This window comes from Vidua macroura, chromosome 6 (assembly GCF_024509145.1).
Source record: "Vidua macroura isolate BioBank_ID:100142 chromosome 6, ASM2450914v1, whole genome shotgun sequence".
Lineage (NCBI taxonomy): Eukaryota > Metazoa > Chordata > Aves > Passeriformes > Viduidae > Vidua > Vidua macroura.
Genome location: NC_071576.1, coordinates 29,819,226 through 29,832,302, shown reverse-complemented (window position 1 = coordinate 29,832,302; position 13,077 = coordinate 29,819,226). Strand labels below are relative to the sequence as shown.

General features: G+C 34.6%; 1 long non-coding RNA gene across 4 annotated transcripts in view; it reads right to left on the bottom strand.

The window, feature by feature from the left end:
* The window catches only part of LOC128808960 (uncharacterized), a 49,774-nt gene that overhangs the window by 21,825 nt on the left and 14,872 nt on the right, over positions 1–13,077 (bottom strand). For 2 of the 4 annotated variants that reach the window (XR_008437581.1, XR_008437580.1), the window contains exon 5: positions 10,905–12,234. The exons of 1 other annotated variant lie outside the window; for it this stretch is intronic. This is a non-coding gene — a long non-coding RNA (uncharacterized LOC128808960). Of the gene's footprint in view, positions 1–9,439; positions 9,522–10,904; positions 12,235–13,077 lie in introns of those variants that run through there. One more of the 4 variants, XR_008437583.1, reaches the window with a different exon arrangement.

Sequence of the window (13,077 nt, the reverse complement as noted above, 5' to 3'; positions counted from 1 at the left end):
TGTAGGTCTGCTCAATGTACATTTCTGTGCTTGCCAAATTATGTTTGGCAGTGTGGTCAAGCAATAACAGATGCACACTGTGCCTAGTTTTCTCGGGCTGTTCAATAATTAGGAGGGCCATGTATTATAATAAACCACATCCCCTTGGCTGAGATTTGGATGCAAATTGCACACTAATTCACTTCCAAGTTTTTGGAAGCATACCAAAAGACATGAAAATTAGGGAAATATACTATTTACTTCATGAAATGTGTTTAAAACTAAATAAAGCTCATTTGTAAGCAATGTTCATCTATTCCATCCTTGTAAAAAAATTAACAATGAGTTCCCTTTCCTTCACACTCTTTAGTTCAGCAGCTAATGTGACACCTCTGCAATGTTCATGGCATCTCTATTATGCTTGCGCTGAGAGAGTACAATATAAAAGACAGTTACTCTGCTTTGTATTTCTCTAAGGTATTGCTGAGGTTGAGTGGATAATATCAGTTCAATGAAAGACTTGAATCACACTGCAATCCAAATTCTTTGCAATCAGTTGAGTTGTAACGGCATGCTGTTTATAGCAGAAAATTCGTCTTTTGAGAAGGCTGAAGATCCTTTACCCTCAGCTATTACACAAAGGCTGAATGGAGAGATTTAATTTAAAAAAATAAAACTTAATGAGGGAAATTCTAGGAAATCCAGCAATGTAATGTAGTTACATGTGTAGATGTAACTACATCAGTCTCTAAATTATGAAGAAGTAGAAAACTAAAACAATTGAAACTATTGCTATACATATTAGCAGGTAGTTTTGTTTTCCTGGAAATAATTTAACAGTGAGCTGTCTTGCAGTAACAGTTAACACACTTAAAAAGAGAAATATAATGCAACCTAAAAGTGGTGTAATAGGAGATATATCTCCTTTGTTTATTGTCTACTAATTGTAATGTGATTGCAACAAAGAGGCATAAGACTCTTATCTCTATATGCTCTAGACAAATATAGAAAAATGGCTGTGAAAATGGTAAATATCAGAACCGTCTCCTGCAGTATTATTTTAATTTTTTTTTAGTTTGTTTTAAGAAGAACATAATGGAACATAATTTTATTAATATTACAAGTATTTAAAATTTTCCAATGATGTCTGGTTCTCTGCAAGAAGACAATGAGGCAAAACATTGCTTGCCAGAAATATAAATACTTTCAATATATTCTGTATTGTCACTACAATTTTAGGGACTACATTGTAGTTTTGACATGGGTGACTTAATTGTAAACTAATTCACATGGAAATCAGCAAAAGTCTCTATAGCAAAGCAGAAGTCAGTAAATTACTGAAGTCTTAACTATTAAAAAATTGATGATACAGAAATACAGGCATAATACAGGAGGCAAGTGTCCTATGATTAAGGTTGGTTTAGGAGGATAAATCAATGCTGTGACACATAGCTATGGCTAGACTGTTATGAATCTCAGGTTTACAGTTTTATAGTAGGTGTTTTTCAGGTGTTTCTTGGGTGTTTATCCTATTTAGTGGTTGTTGATATAGCAGCTATATAATCATAGACTAACAGAACAGCAACAAAATTCTTGTTTCCAGCATGATGAATACAGAGTTAACTACATAAAACAGTTTTGGCAAAAGTACTGCTCACTCTGTATGTTGAATTTGAAAACAGGATAAAGACTAAATGTGATAAAGCAGCTGAAATTGTAAATTCATTTGCATCATTTAAATTAAGGAACTATGAAGAGCTTTAGTTGAATTCTGCAAAAAAATCTGGTTGAACAACTGAGCAGCAGATAAGCCTCAACACAGATAAGACCCCCCCCCCCCCCCAAAACCACATTAGTAGAAACAGTCTAAAGTATTTATACATAATGATGTCTTCTGAATTAGTTGTAACCTCTCACGGAAAAAAAAGATCCAGGCATTACTGTAGACAGCTCAATGAAGGGACTTGTTCAGTGGTGATTAAAAAAGCAAATAAGATGTTAAATTGTGTTAAGAAGGGAATAGAGAATAGAAAAGAGAAGATTACAATTGCATTATATAAATCGATGGCACATTGATTACTGTATTCAGTTAGACATCTTATTTTAAAAAGACACAAATGAGAAGGTGAAATGAAGCACAATGAAAATGACAAAGGTGTTACTTTCATAGTCACTAAATCATGTCAGCCTCTCCAGGAGCAGAAGGGGCTAAGTGGAAAATGTTAATCCCAATTTGATACAACCACCCCAAGAAATCTAACCCTTTTTCTAACACTTATCAGATACAAGCCATCTCATTTTTTAACATTTATGAGAGAGTGCTTCACCATGCTGCCAGTATCAGATTCAGGAAAATACAGTGATGGTGTAGAGACATTTTTGGACTCCAGTCATTCTGTTGTGTGTATATTCATTATAGATGCAAAGTATGTGTAAATCCAAATCATCACTTGAGAAATAATGTCGTTTCCATTCTTTATTGAAGAATCTTCCTCTGAAATTAGTCTTTTCACATAAACTTCTGGGTATGCCTAGCTTATCACATTTTCTTGCAAAGGGACATTAGGGGTGGAGCCTAATGTCTCTAATGGAGCCCTAATGATACTTTGGGGACTTGGGGATGGGGGGAATTATTAGTGCTTTTTAAAAAGTTTTTGCTATTCTTTTTATAGGAACAAATTAACTGAGGCCAGTTAGGCTTCATTAACAATTACTTTATTTTTGTGGAGTGATGAGGATCATCACTTGCTTGAACTGTTAAAGACAACAGGACATATATGTAGTAGCTTCCTAGACTTGGAGAAGACATCTGAAAACATCAAGTTTGTGCATATCTCTGTCTGGTAAAACAATATGTGTGCATGTTAAACATTGAAAATAGTCCAAGAGCTGCCATTAATTTGAATTGATCTGAAATCATTATCTGGAACTGCCAGGGAGCTGAAAAATGAGTTATTTCTGAAACACTTATCTGAGATACTCCACATCTTTAGAGAGGAATGTTCAAAAATGTCATTGTCATCACTGCTTTTAACTTCAATGGCACATGAATCCATTAAATATGAAAGAAATAACTCAGAAATGAATTTAGTAATAGACCCATATTCAGCTATGCTCTTAACGCTTGTGTTCATGTGGTGAACAACACACAAAGTCTCTCTGGAGTGTTATCCAGTGGAAAAATCTCCTAAGAACTTTAAATAAACTTTACCTCAAGTTGTGTAAACCCATATAATGAGAAATGTCTAAAAAATTCAGAAATGGGGCAGACCAAACACATTGTCAATTGTCTTGGTCTTGCCAAATATGTTCCTTCAGCTGCTCACAGCTTTTGTGTCTTTTTTTCAGTCTATTTTACTAGAGGCAATAGAATTATACTGGCATGTATTGCGTATCTATTAGGTGGCTTCCTGCCCTTAAAGTTCAATGATCCTTGCAGATTCCTAAGAGTCACTACCCCTATGCTCCTTATCAGAATGTTCCTAAAATAACATAACCTCTACTGTAGTCCCAGGTGAAAGTCAAGAAAAATAAATTAATTTTGGTACATTTGATTCATTGTATGACATTTTCATACCATTATATTGATCATTATGACTTACTGTTTTCCTTATCAGTGTCTCCCTCAATAGCTCTGGGAAGCTATGCAGAATTGAAACTGGACAATAGTTTTTAATGAAATGACCATAAGAAATCTTTTCAAAATTCATAGCATTCAAATTTTTCAAAGAAAGAAGGGAACATTTATTTTCAAGCATTTTCTGTTGAAAATAACCCATTTTCCAATTAGTCCACTGAAAATTCTGAGTGTTTTGATGAAAATATGCAGATATGTTTATTAATTTATTATTATTATTATTATTATTATTATTATTATTATTATTATTATTATTATTATTATTTATATTTCTGCTTACTTTCCTGGTAATTGCTTTTAAAACTAGAGCTCTAATTTGCAAAGGTAAGTAGTTGAGTTGCCTAAATACCTCCACAGATGTGACAATAAATCTCAGTCAAACCAACATTTAAAATCTGTTTTCTGCTGCAGAATAATACTTTGTGAAAACCATCTGTAGATTATTCTATTTTATCAATAATTTTAAAATTCTTTCTTAGAAGACTTTGGGAAACTCAGTATTGTTATTTGCTAAGATGGTGGAGAGTATGCTCTGTTCAAAACTAGGAATGCTCTAAGAATCATATGATAGCTAAGGATAAAGTGTTTTCTTCCAAGACTTGATATCAGCAGTGTGATCTCCTTCAGCTCAGAAAAAAGATCAATTGTACCCATTTCTGCTATACATTTGGTGAATATTGTAGGAAATAATCTACCTGGGATGGAATTGAAAAAAGACGGTACTTCACTCCTTCCTAAGTGTTATTTCACATTTCCTCTGTGAAAAAGACGACTTTCAGGAGCAGTTTTAAGGTAATGAATATTATTGCCCTAGATCATCTCCTTGCAACATATAAACATCACCCCCCAGAGACTTAGGAGAGATCTCTCTTTTCAGTATTTCCCACAAGCTATTTTCAGTGACTTTTGGTCTATATTATATTTTCATAGATCCCATTATCATCTTTCTCTCCCCACAGACTTCCTGCGGGGAAGTGAATCACCTGCAATAAGTGCAATTCCAATAAGTGGCTGGTTTGGTGCTGCAACAACCAGCCAACGCTTTGATGCCCAAAAGTGTTTTGCAGTAAAGTTTTATCTCCTCAGGATTTTGACAACCTTTGCAATTTTCAAGAAGTGGGATAAAACTATCTCAGAAGGGCTTACAAAAGCTGGGGACACTTTTGTTAATTGAGCTGTCATTTTGGCATGGTTCCAAGTGCACGGCAGACTCGCTGAAAAAATATTGCATCATAAAACAGACTGTGTAACGGAGTCTTAGCTTGGAATATACCTGAGAACATGAGGTCATCCTGTGATTGTTATCTCATTAAGATTTAAAAAATCCAAACTACTAAAAACCCCAACCTAGCAGAGGGTTAATTTAAAACTAAGAAGAATCTACTTCAGGCAGTAATGTTTTTTAAACCTTCCTTTATAAATTTTGCTTATCAAGGAGTGCCCTTCTGGTATATCAACTGAGCCAAGACTGAGTTCTCAAATACTATGATGGCTTCTGTTAATTAGATAGTTTATCTGTGATGAGTTGTTGACACTGAGATGATTTGTGTTAAATAATTTTAAAATATTCTGTGGGGCACTAACTTAGATGCATTGTTTGTTCATATTCCAGGCCCCGGCTTCAATCTTTTTTACAGTCCTCGACAGAAATGAAGTTGATGCTTCAGCAAACTTCTTTAAGTCAGAACAAGTAACGTTGCAAAGATATTTTTGATTAACTGAAATTCTCTGCAATTGTTATTTCTTTTTGTACAATGAGCTCTAGTTTAATACCATAACATGTGAAGAGTATTTTTGTAGTATTTAAGTACATGAAGTTTTGCCAGTTTAGAATTTCTTAAATATTTCTTTTTTAATGTTATCCCTCTCATAAATCCATCTCCAGTCCCCCATTTTGGGGTAAAAATGCAGGAAAAACTCGCAGAATATGAAACTTCTTTCTACTAGGGTGCTACAGTTTTCTAAATGCTCTATATTTTTTTAAGTTTTACTTTCACAGGAAAGATGGATAAGCTGCATTTTATTTGTAAAATACACTATTTATCACAAAAATCCACGCAGTGTGCTTCAGTGATGCCTACTAAATATTACACTGTTTGAAATGAAAAAAATAAGGCTGCATGTAGATGAACCAAAGGTAAATGCTTATAGGCAGCAAGCTACTCTGGCACCATAATAATAATAGAACATCCTTATTGTTCTGGTTCTTCTATTCCATAAATTAGCTCTCATTGCCTATCTTGCTTCTCTATTTTTATACCTTGCAACCTTCTAATTTTTCTCTATTCTTTCCTTCCTATTCCCCCTTTCAATAAAAATTTTACCCTTCTTTCTGACTGTTTTTATCCACTTTTCTCTTGTTTGCCTTCACTCTCTAGTCTATAAAGCCCCAAATGCTCCCTTTTCCTTCTCAACGCCCCATCCTTCCTGAGTGGGAGTGCTGCCCATGCCGCGATAACACCTCAGACTCTGTTGTGATCTCCATTCTGCATTTGCACATGGATACAGTCCCCTAATTGAGAGACTTTTTTTTTTTTTATTAAAAGCATTAGACATTTATATGTAGGAATAACACTTGCAGAGACATTCTCTAGGTTAAAAGTTAAAAGGGATGTCAATCATCATACTTCAGAACATAAACAGATTGCCAGCGTGGGTTGAAAAGGAATTTTCCCCACACAAAATCATAGAAGTTTGCAATATAAAAGAACTAATAGGTCAGCTAATCTACCTACCTGCCAATTCAAGCTTTTTCCCCAACATGCATTTTGCTGCTCCTTTGGCCTCTCAAAAATCTCAAGCAATTGGACTGTTAATGTTTCCCCTTAGAGAATATACAGTTGTTTAGTGCAACTAGTTTGCTGTCCAGAATTTTTCAGGTAGACAGTCTAAACTTTCTCTTATTACCTTCATCCCACTAGTCTTCATGACACTTCCATCTATCATATTAAATAACCTTTCTCTCCTGACTTTTTTACACTTTTCCATTATATATATATATGTGTCAGCATGGTCTGTTTGATTGTTTCTACCTAATCTATGACCTACCTTTAGCTAAATAAACAATTCTTTTCAGTATGACTTCTATTTAAAATTATAGTCCTGTAACTACAATGCACATGAGAAGAACCACCTACACCATGACTGCAGGCAAACCAGAGCTTCTGACTATAAAGCCAAATACACGTACATAGATTTGTCAACAAGCATACCTGTACTACATGTGGTATTGCAAAATGAACATGCGATTAACAGTAATTTCTTGCAAGATAGGTCTTTCAGCTATATGAATTATTCTGTGGTACTCTTTTCTGTCTTGGAATTCTTTGTTCGGGAAGAAAGATAGTTTTCCAAGTAAGGTATATGTCTCTTCAGTGGTTAAAAAAACCCACAAATGTTTAGAGATTCAGAACAATGAAGAATTGACAATAAAATAAAAAATACAGAGAAAAACTTTAGAGCTTGACAGGTTAAACAGGTAAAAAGAGTGCTGTCCTGTCCTGAGCCACTTATAAACCATCCCAAAGACCACTAAAATCAGTCAAACCAGAATTCTCCAGCATGTTTTAAAATTCTCATACCCTAGCTTATGAACAACATTAAGAAAAAAAAATTCACAGGTAACCCAAACAGGCAGAGGAATACTTTGCCTGGGTCTTAAGAGAGACATACTCTTGTAGATGTGACAGAGGACAGGGTGAGAAAGCACCACGTGAGTTTTCTGTTACTTGTGGGATTAGTAAAATGCCAGAAGAATGAATAGGAAGGCATAACTCTTCTTGTACTCTGTGTTACTGTTACAGCATTTAGGAGTCAGAAAACCAGCAGAGAGAATGTCAACTTTTTGCCACAAACAGCTTTCAACTACTATGTCCAGTTTCTGTTTTCCAAGACAAACAACTGTCCACTCTTTGAAGCCTCATATCATCATTTTTCTAGAGCTATAGCTTTTGCATATCTAAGGCTTTATTATGGAGATACTTTGAAAGTCTTGAGGCCAAACTCTAAGCAGGTGCTATCAGATGAAAGCAGCTAATGACCTTCACTGCACTGCCTCAAGATACTTTCAAACTTCATTGACCTAAGGACATCGGAGATCTAGGCTATTCACATAGCAAACAGAGATCTCAGTAGTCCTCCTGTAAAAGAATGTTAAAAAGTACAATATAGAGCTTTCTGGTTTAGGTCAATTTCTTTAAAAATTCTAACAAGCAAGTAGATAATATACTTAAAATGCAGGTGATGAAATGGTTACTATAAAGTATCTTAACTAGACACATTTCTGTAACTCTGTTTTTATATTTCTTTACATCCTTTGTAGATTAGTGTAAACACAATTAATTAATCATGAAAAGCAACTCCTACAGAGTAGAAGCAGGATTTTAGCTTCCAAAGCAACTTCCCTGCCAGACCTGAAAAATCTTATTCATCGTCAAGCAGTGTCACTCTTCTTAGCCAGCCTTTGATACCATGAGGTGCAGCAACCAAGAACTGCAGCAGTCTGCCTGTTTTTTGACATGGATACAGGATTGAAATATACTGGGCTATTTGCACCATCTGGTACATGCATTTCAGTTGAATGAAAGCAGATGAACTCCTGGGCACTTTGGTGATGAAACACCAGGAGAAAAAGAAACAAAACCCAAGAGATGTAAAAGTGTTAGCAAAGAAAAGAAGCTGAATTGATCTCCTTTCTGGACCACAGAAGGTCATCTTCTAGGTTTCCACACACGACATGGGACTACATATTTGACTCCTTGCATGTTTAGAGTGGGAGTGCGTTAGATTAAGCAGACTGTTCTAATGATCCTTTTTAGTTTTGAAATCTAGGGATCTATAAATATGTATATATCAATGTTGCTGTGACTATGATTTGCAGCTGTCAATCAGTTTGCTTTTTATGGCTGTAAAATTTAATTTCACCAGGGTTTTTTGTGTAGTCTTCTGAAAAGAATAAAAGTCTACTCCACATCTCCACATTTTAGACAGAAGAGTAATGCATGATTAACAGTATGCTGAGAGGTGTCACATTCACATTAACACTGATGTGTGAACCAGTGGTCAAATGGCAGATTACATGTCTGTCACAACACATCAGGGCAGTGTTCCAGTCTGCCAGCTTTACCCTGCCCAGCTTCTTCAAACAAAGAGTTCTTCTGAAAAATGTAGCACAAAAAAGAATGTTGAGCCTTTGGGGGAAAAATTAGTCTGTCTCAAGGTCAAGATTTTTGAAGACTTAGTAACATCAAATGGCAGCAGGGGTTACTCACAGTCACATAACCTTGCAGGTTCATGGATCTCTATAGCACAAATGGTGCATATGTGGCCTTATCAAAGATTTTCTGCATGATAACTGTATTACTGAAAAAGTACTACGGCTGGCATATTTCGATTTCGAGAAAGGATGCCAATTCTATCAAGGCTAGAAAAACTCTGACCCAGTTCCAAGAGAAAAAGCAAGTTTTTTGGAATATCATTTGAAGCAAGAAGTTCCAGTTCATTGAAAATGTCATGGAAAGTGCCCTTCTCCTTTTGTCTTAAGGACAGAATTTTATTTTTTAAATGGATAATTAACTAGCTGCTTGACTTCTTATATAGCAAAAGTCACACCTGGACCTGAAGTGACTTTTAGAGGGTAATGATGTCTGAAGCCAAAACATATAATGAAGTGGAACACATCTGTAATCCCTTAGGATATTTACATATATTAAAAGCAAAATTTTAAACAATAATTTTATTATTGTTTGTGAACCCAAAAATTCTATCTCAGGGTTTAAAAATGCTTTTCAGGGGGTTGTGAATATTGTGCTCACTTGGACAGTGCCTGACTTCTTAAGTGCTTTGAGTCTCAAAAGATCTGCTGAATTTTCCTGGAAGAAAAATTGCTGTTCCAGCAGTACTCTCACTGAAATGGAAGCACAAATTGGAAGATATAAAGGCTAACATGCTTAAAACACTTAAATAACATAAAAATTAAGTTCTATTTTCAAGAACACCCAGGTTACATGGATCTCTCCTTACAGCATAAAAACTTGTCTGCTGAAGATTATTATCTAAATATTATACTGGTAAGTAGTTGGCATACGAGCCAGTATTTGGACTCAGCCCAAAATTAGTAGTTTTGTATTGTCTTGGCTCATCTCATATATGTTAATATATGTCAACTATATATAAAGGACTTATTGTAACAATAACCTCTTACAACATTTAAAACATTGACTTCTAAAAATCACTCCTGATTTACATAAAAACATGAACTGGAAGATGGAATCTAAGCAGAAATAGGATATTGAGAAAGACACACACACGTGTATGTGTATATGTATATATATAAATTGTGCATTCTTCCATATGCTATGTATGCTATGTATAGACTCTTTATATAGTAATACAGAATTCATATTCTGCTTTTTATAAATCATTGCATATTAATACACAGAAATATGCCATTTCCTACATGAAAAATTATTTGGATTTTTACACTGATTTTGTATGCATTTGTACACATTTCCAGACAAGTTATCACCAAATTCTGTCCTTTGTGTGACCATACAGTTTTACTAAAATCCTCTTCTCTGCTCCCAATTTAAAATATTGAAAATACCTATATAGTTGCAAAGATCTATGAATTTATATAGTACATACACATTTCTTTTAGAACTAGTATATTACAGTGATAAGAAGGATTTCTTGTAATTTTTCCTTTTTTAACTCTCTGTTTTGTTAGTGAAATGAAGTTCGACAACATTCAGATGAGCCACAATTCAGTTTGTCAGGCTTGGCTTCCTTTCATCATTTTTTTTTTCTTCCTGACACCATGAACATGCTGCTACTCTCATAAGATTTAAAGTTTATTTCTCTACACATTTTGCTCCTCATTTCTGTATTAATGGCTTCTATGTTTTGAGGGATAGGAATGTTATCTTCTGTGGCTTGAATTTACATTCTCAAGAATAACACAGGTATGGCATGTTACAAGGAGGAAGAATACTAAGAGAGTCTGAATTCCACGTTTACCTACAGTCTTTTGAATTCACTTACAGTCCCATAAACAATTATTCTTAATCAAAAGTCTCACAGTATGTTACAGCATTATACATAAAAAGAAACTAGAGTTGTGCAGCACAGCATGGTGTTATAAATGATACAGCTATATAGTATTTTACGTACGGAAAGTAGATAAAAAACTGTGCACAACATAAATGATATTCAATGAATGCATTAATTTTATTCTCTTAAAGACAGAAAAACTTAATGAAATCTTTTTAAGCTTTCATAAATGCACACTTGAGAAATGTAAAAGAAGTGTTAGAAAATTGTCTAATATTACTCTAGTGGGAGAAAAAAAGAGACCTGTATGAAAAAAATTCCCCACTCCAGTGGAAGAAGGTTTAAGAAGCACAATGAAAAAAATGTAAGTTGGCCCAAAAGAAAGAAAATCAGAGCTGATATAATGGAGTTTCCTACCATGAAGAACTTTATTAACAATAGTAATGAAATAGTACTTACAAGTGAAATTTTCTTAAGAATTAATTATTGGTCAGGTCTGTTTCCCTTAAGTTTCAAGATTCACAGGAAGAATAGTGTTCTTAAAATTGTAGTTAGGCATCTAAATAAAGCAATAATATTTTATTCTGTAACATTCACAAAATCCTTACAGAACTGATGTCTGTAAGTGTCTACAGCTGCTCAGCATCTATATTTTCTGCAAGTAATATTCCTGTAATGTCATTAAATACATGCTGAACAACCCATACTTTCAAAACACCATGAAAAGTATCGACTAACACTCTAAACCCAGTGTAATTCACAGATTAATTTCACAGCCCTGTGTCTGGGTCCTGAAAGTATTGCCTATACTTAGCTGTCAATTAGAGACTGAAGCGACTTAAATTATCCTTGTTAGAGGTTTGTTTTTGCTTCCGTAGTTAATTTCAAAAATTACACACATGTTATTATTATAATATAATGAGTCATCTGTTAATTATTTTTGACATCTATGATAATAAAAATATACAAATGTTCCAGTTATTAATAGAATTGGCCTATCTTTATGCAACTCAAATTGCCATGATTGTTGGACAAATTGGCACCAACTCACTCTTTCGTCTTTGAAATGGTGCAGTACTTTTTGTATCTAAGTTCTGAGAAGACTACAACCTATAAGTCTGTCTTTATATAACTGCAGATAACCAGGGTTTAACCCACTTTACTTTAAACTCTTTCACCAAAATGCATGACTACACATGCTACGAAAAATAATCTTCGACCGACCACATGCTGTGTAAGGGTACCAGTGAAATACTTCATAAACAGACAGAATGCAAACATGCACAAACACACTAACCACTAATGCCATAAACAACTTCAAGCACAGTACAAACAAAATGCATGCCAAGAAACCTGCTTGAAAATGTGTATTATAGAAAAATACACTTTCAATTTCTGAATGTTATTTGACTACTTATTACACAAAACCAAAACTATGCAGTCCATGATGGCCCTTGAATTAAACTTCTGCCAAGTTCCAGAGACTGTTTTTTATTCATTGTTCCTGGATATGTTAGGTATAATATAATAGGTATAAAGTACCTCTTCTTTTTCTCCATGCATGTCACCTAATAAAATCAGGGAATATATACACATTATATGCATATCACATTGAAAAAACCCAGTAATTATTTGGGCAGAATTTGGATACTCAGCAAACATAACAATCTAAATCACGAGACTAATTTACACCTGATAAAAATCCACATACTCTACCACCACTTTGAATGTAGGTACATTCATTTATATAGAGAATTTAAATATAAGAGTTTCTTCCTTATTGGACTGATTACAGCGCAATCATGTCAAAACCACTTAAAGCCTCACAATGGCATCACAAAGTACCCAACATGGCAAGAGGCTGCCAGGTGAAACCATAAACCCACATTTCGCAGGCAGACCAGCTGCAGACAAATCTGAATCGGATTTATGTTAGTGAAAAAAAGAGAAGGTTGCTATTAAATAGAAAATAAGAGAAAAAAGTCAGAGCCCAGAACTCATCCCTCAGGACTTGGGTATCATTCAGTCTGTGTGCTGGAATTTAGTCTGAGGTTCCTCCCCTCCTATCTGTTTTGGGGGAGATTGTGAGTTAGGACCAATTTTACACCCAGTTTAAGACAGAAGTGACAAAAGATATAATTTAATGAAAATTACTCCCGTATTCTTCCTATATATTTTTACTACTGATATGAAAAACAGCAACAGTGTTGTGACATGCTGTGCTGCATGTTTACTGAATGGCCAAACATGCAACAACCAACTCTAGTCTTTTCCTTGCTGGAGCTCTGACTTTGATTCTTTTCCTTTTCACACAGGTGTTTATGTTCAAAAGACCTGCATGAATATTGTGATCTCCAGTCCTTTGAAAAATTCTCTTACATTGACCAAACGTTTACAGGAAAGATAGTGGC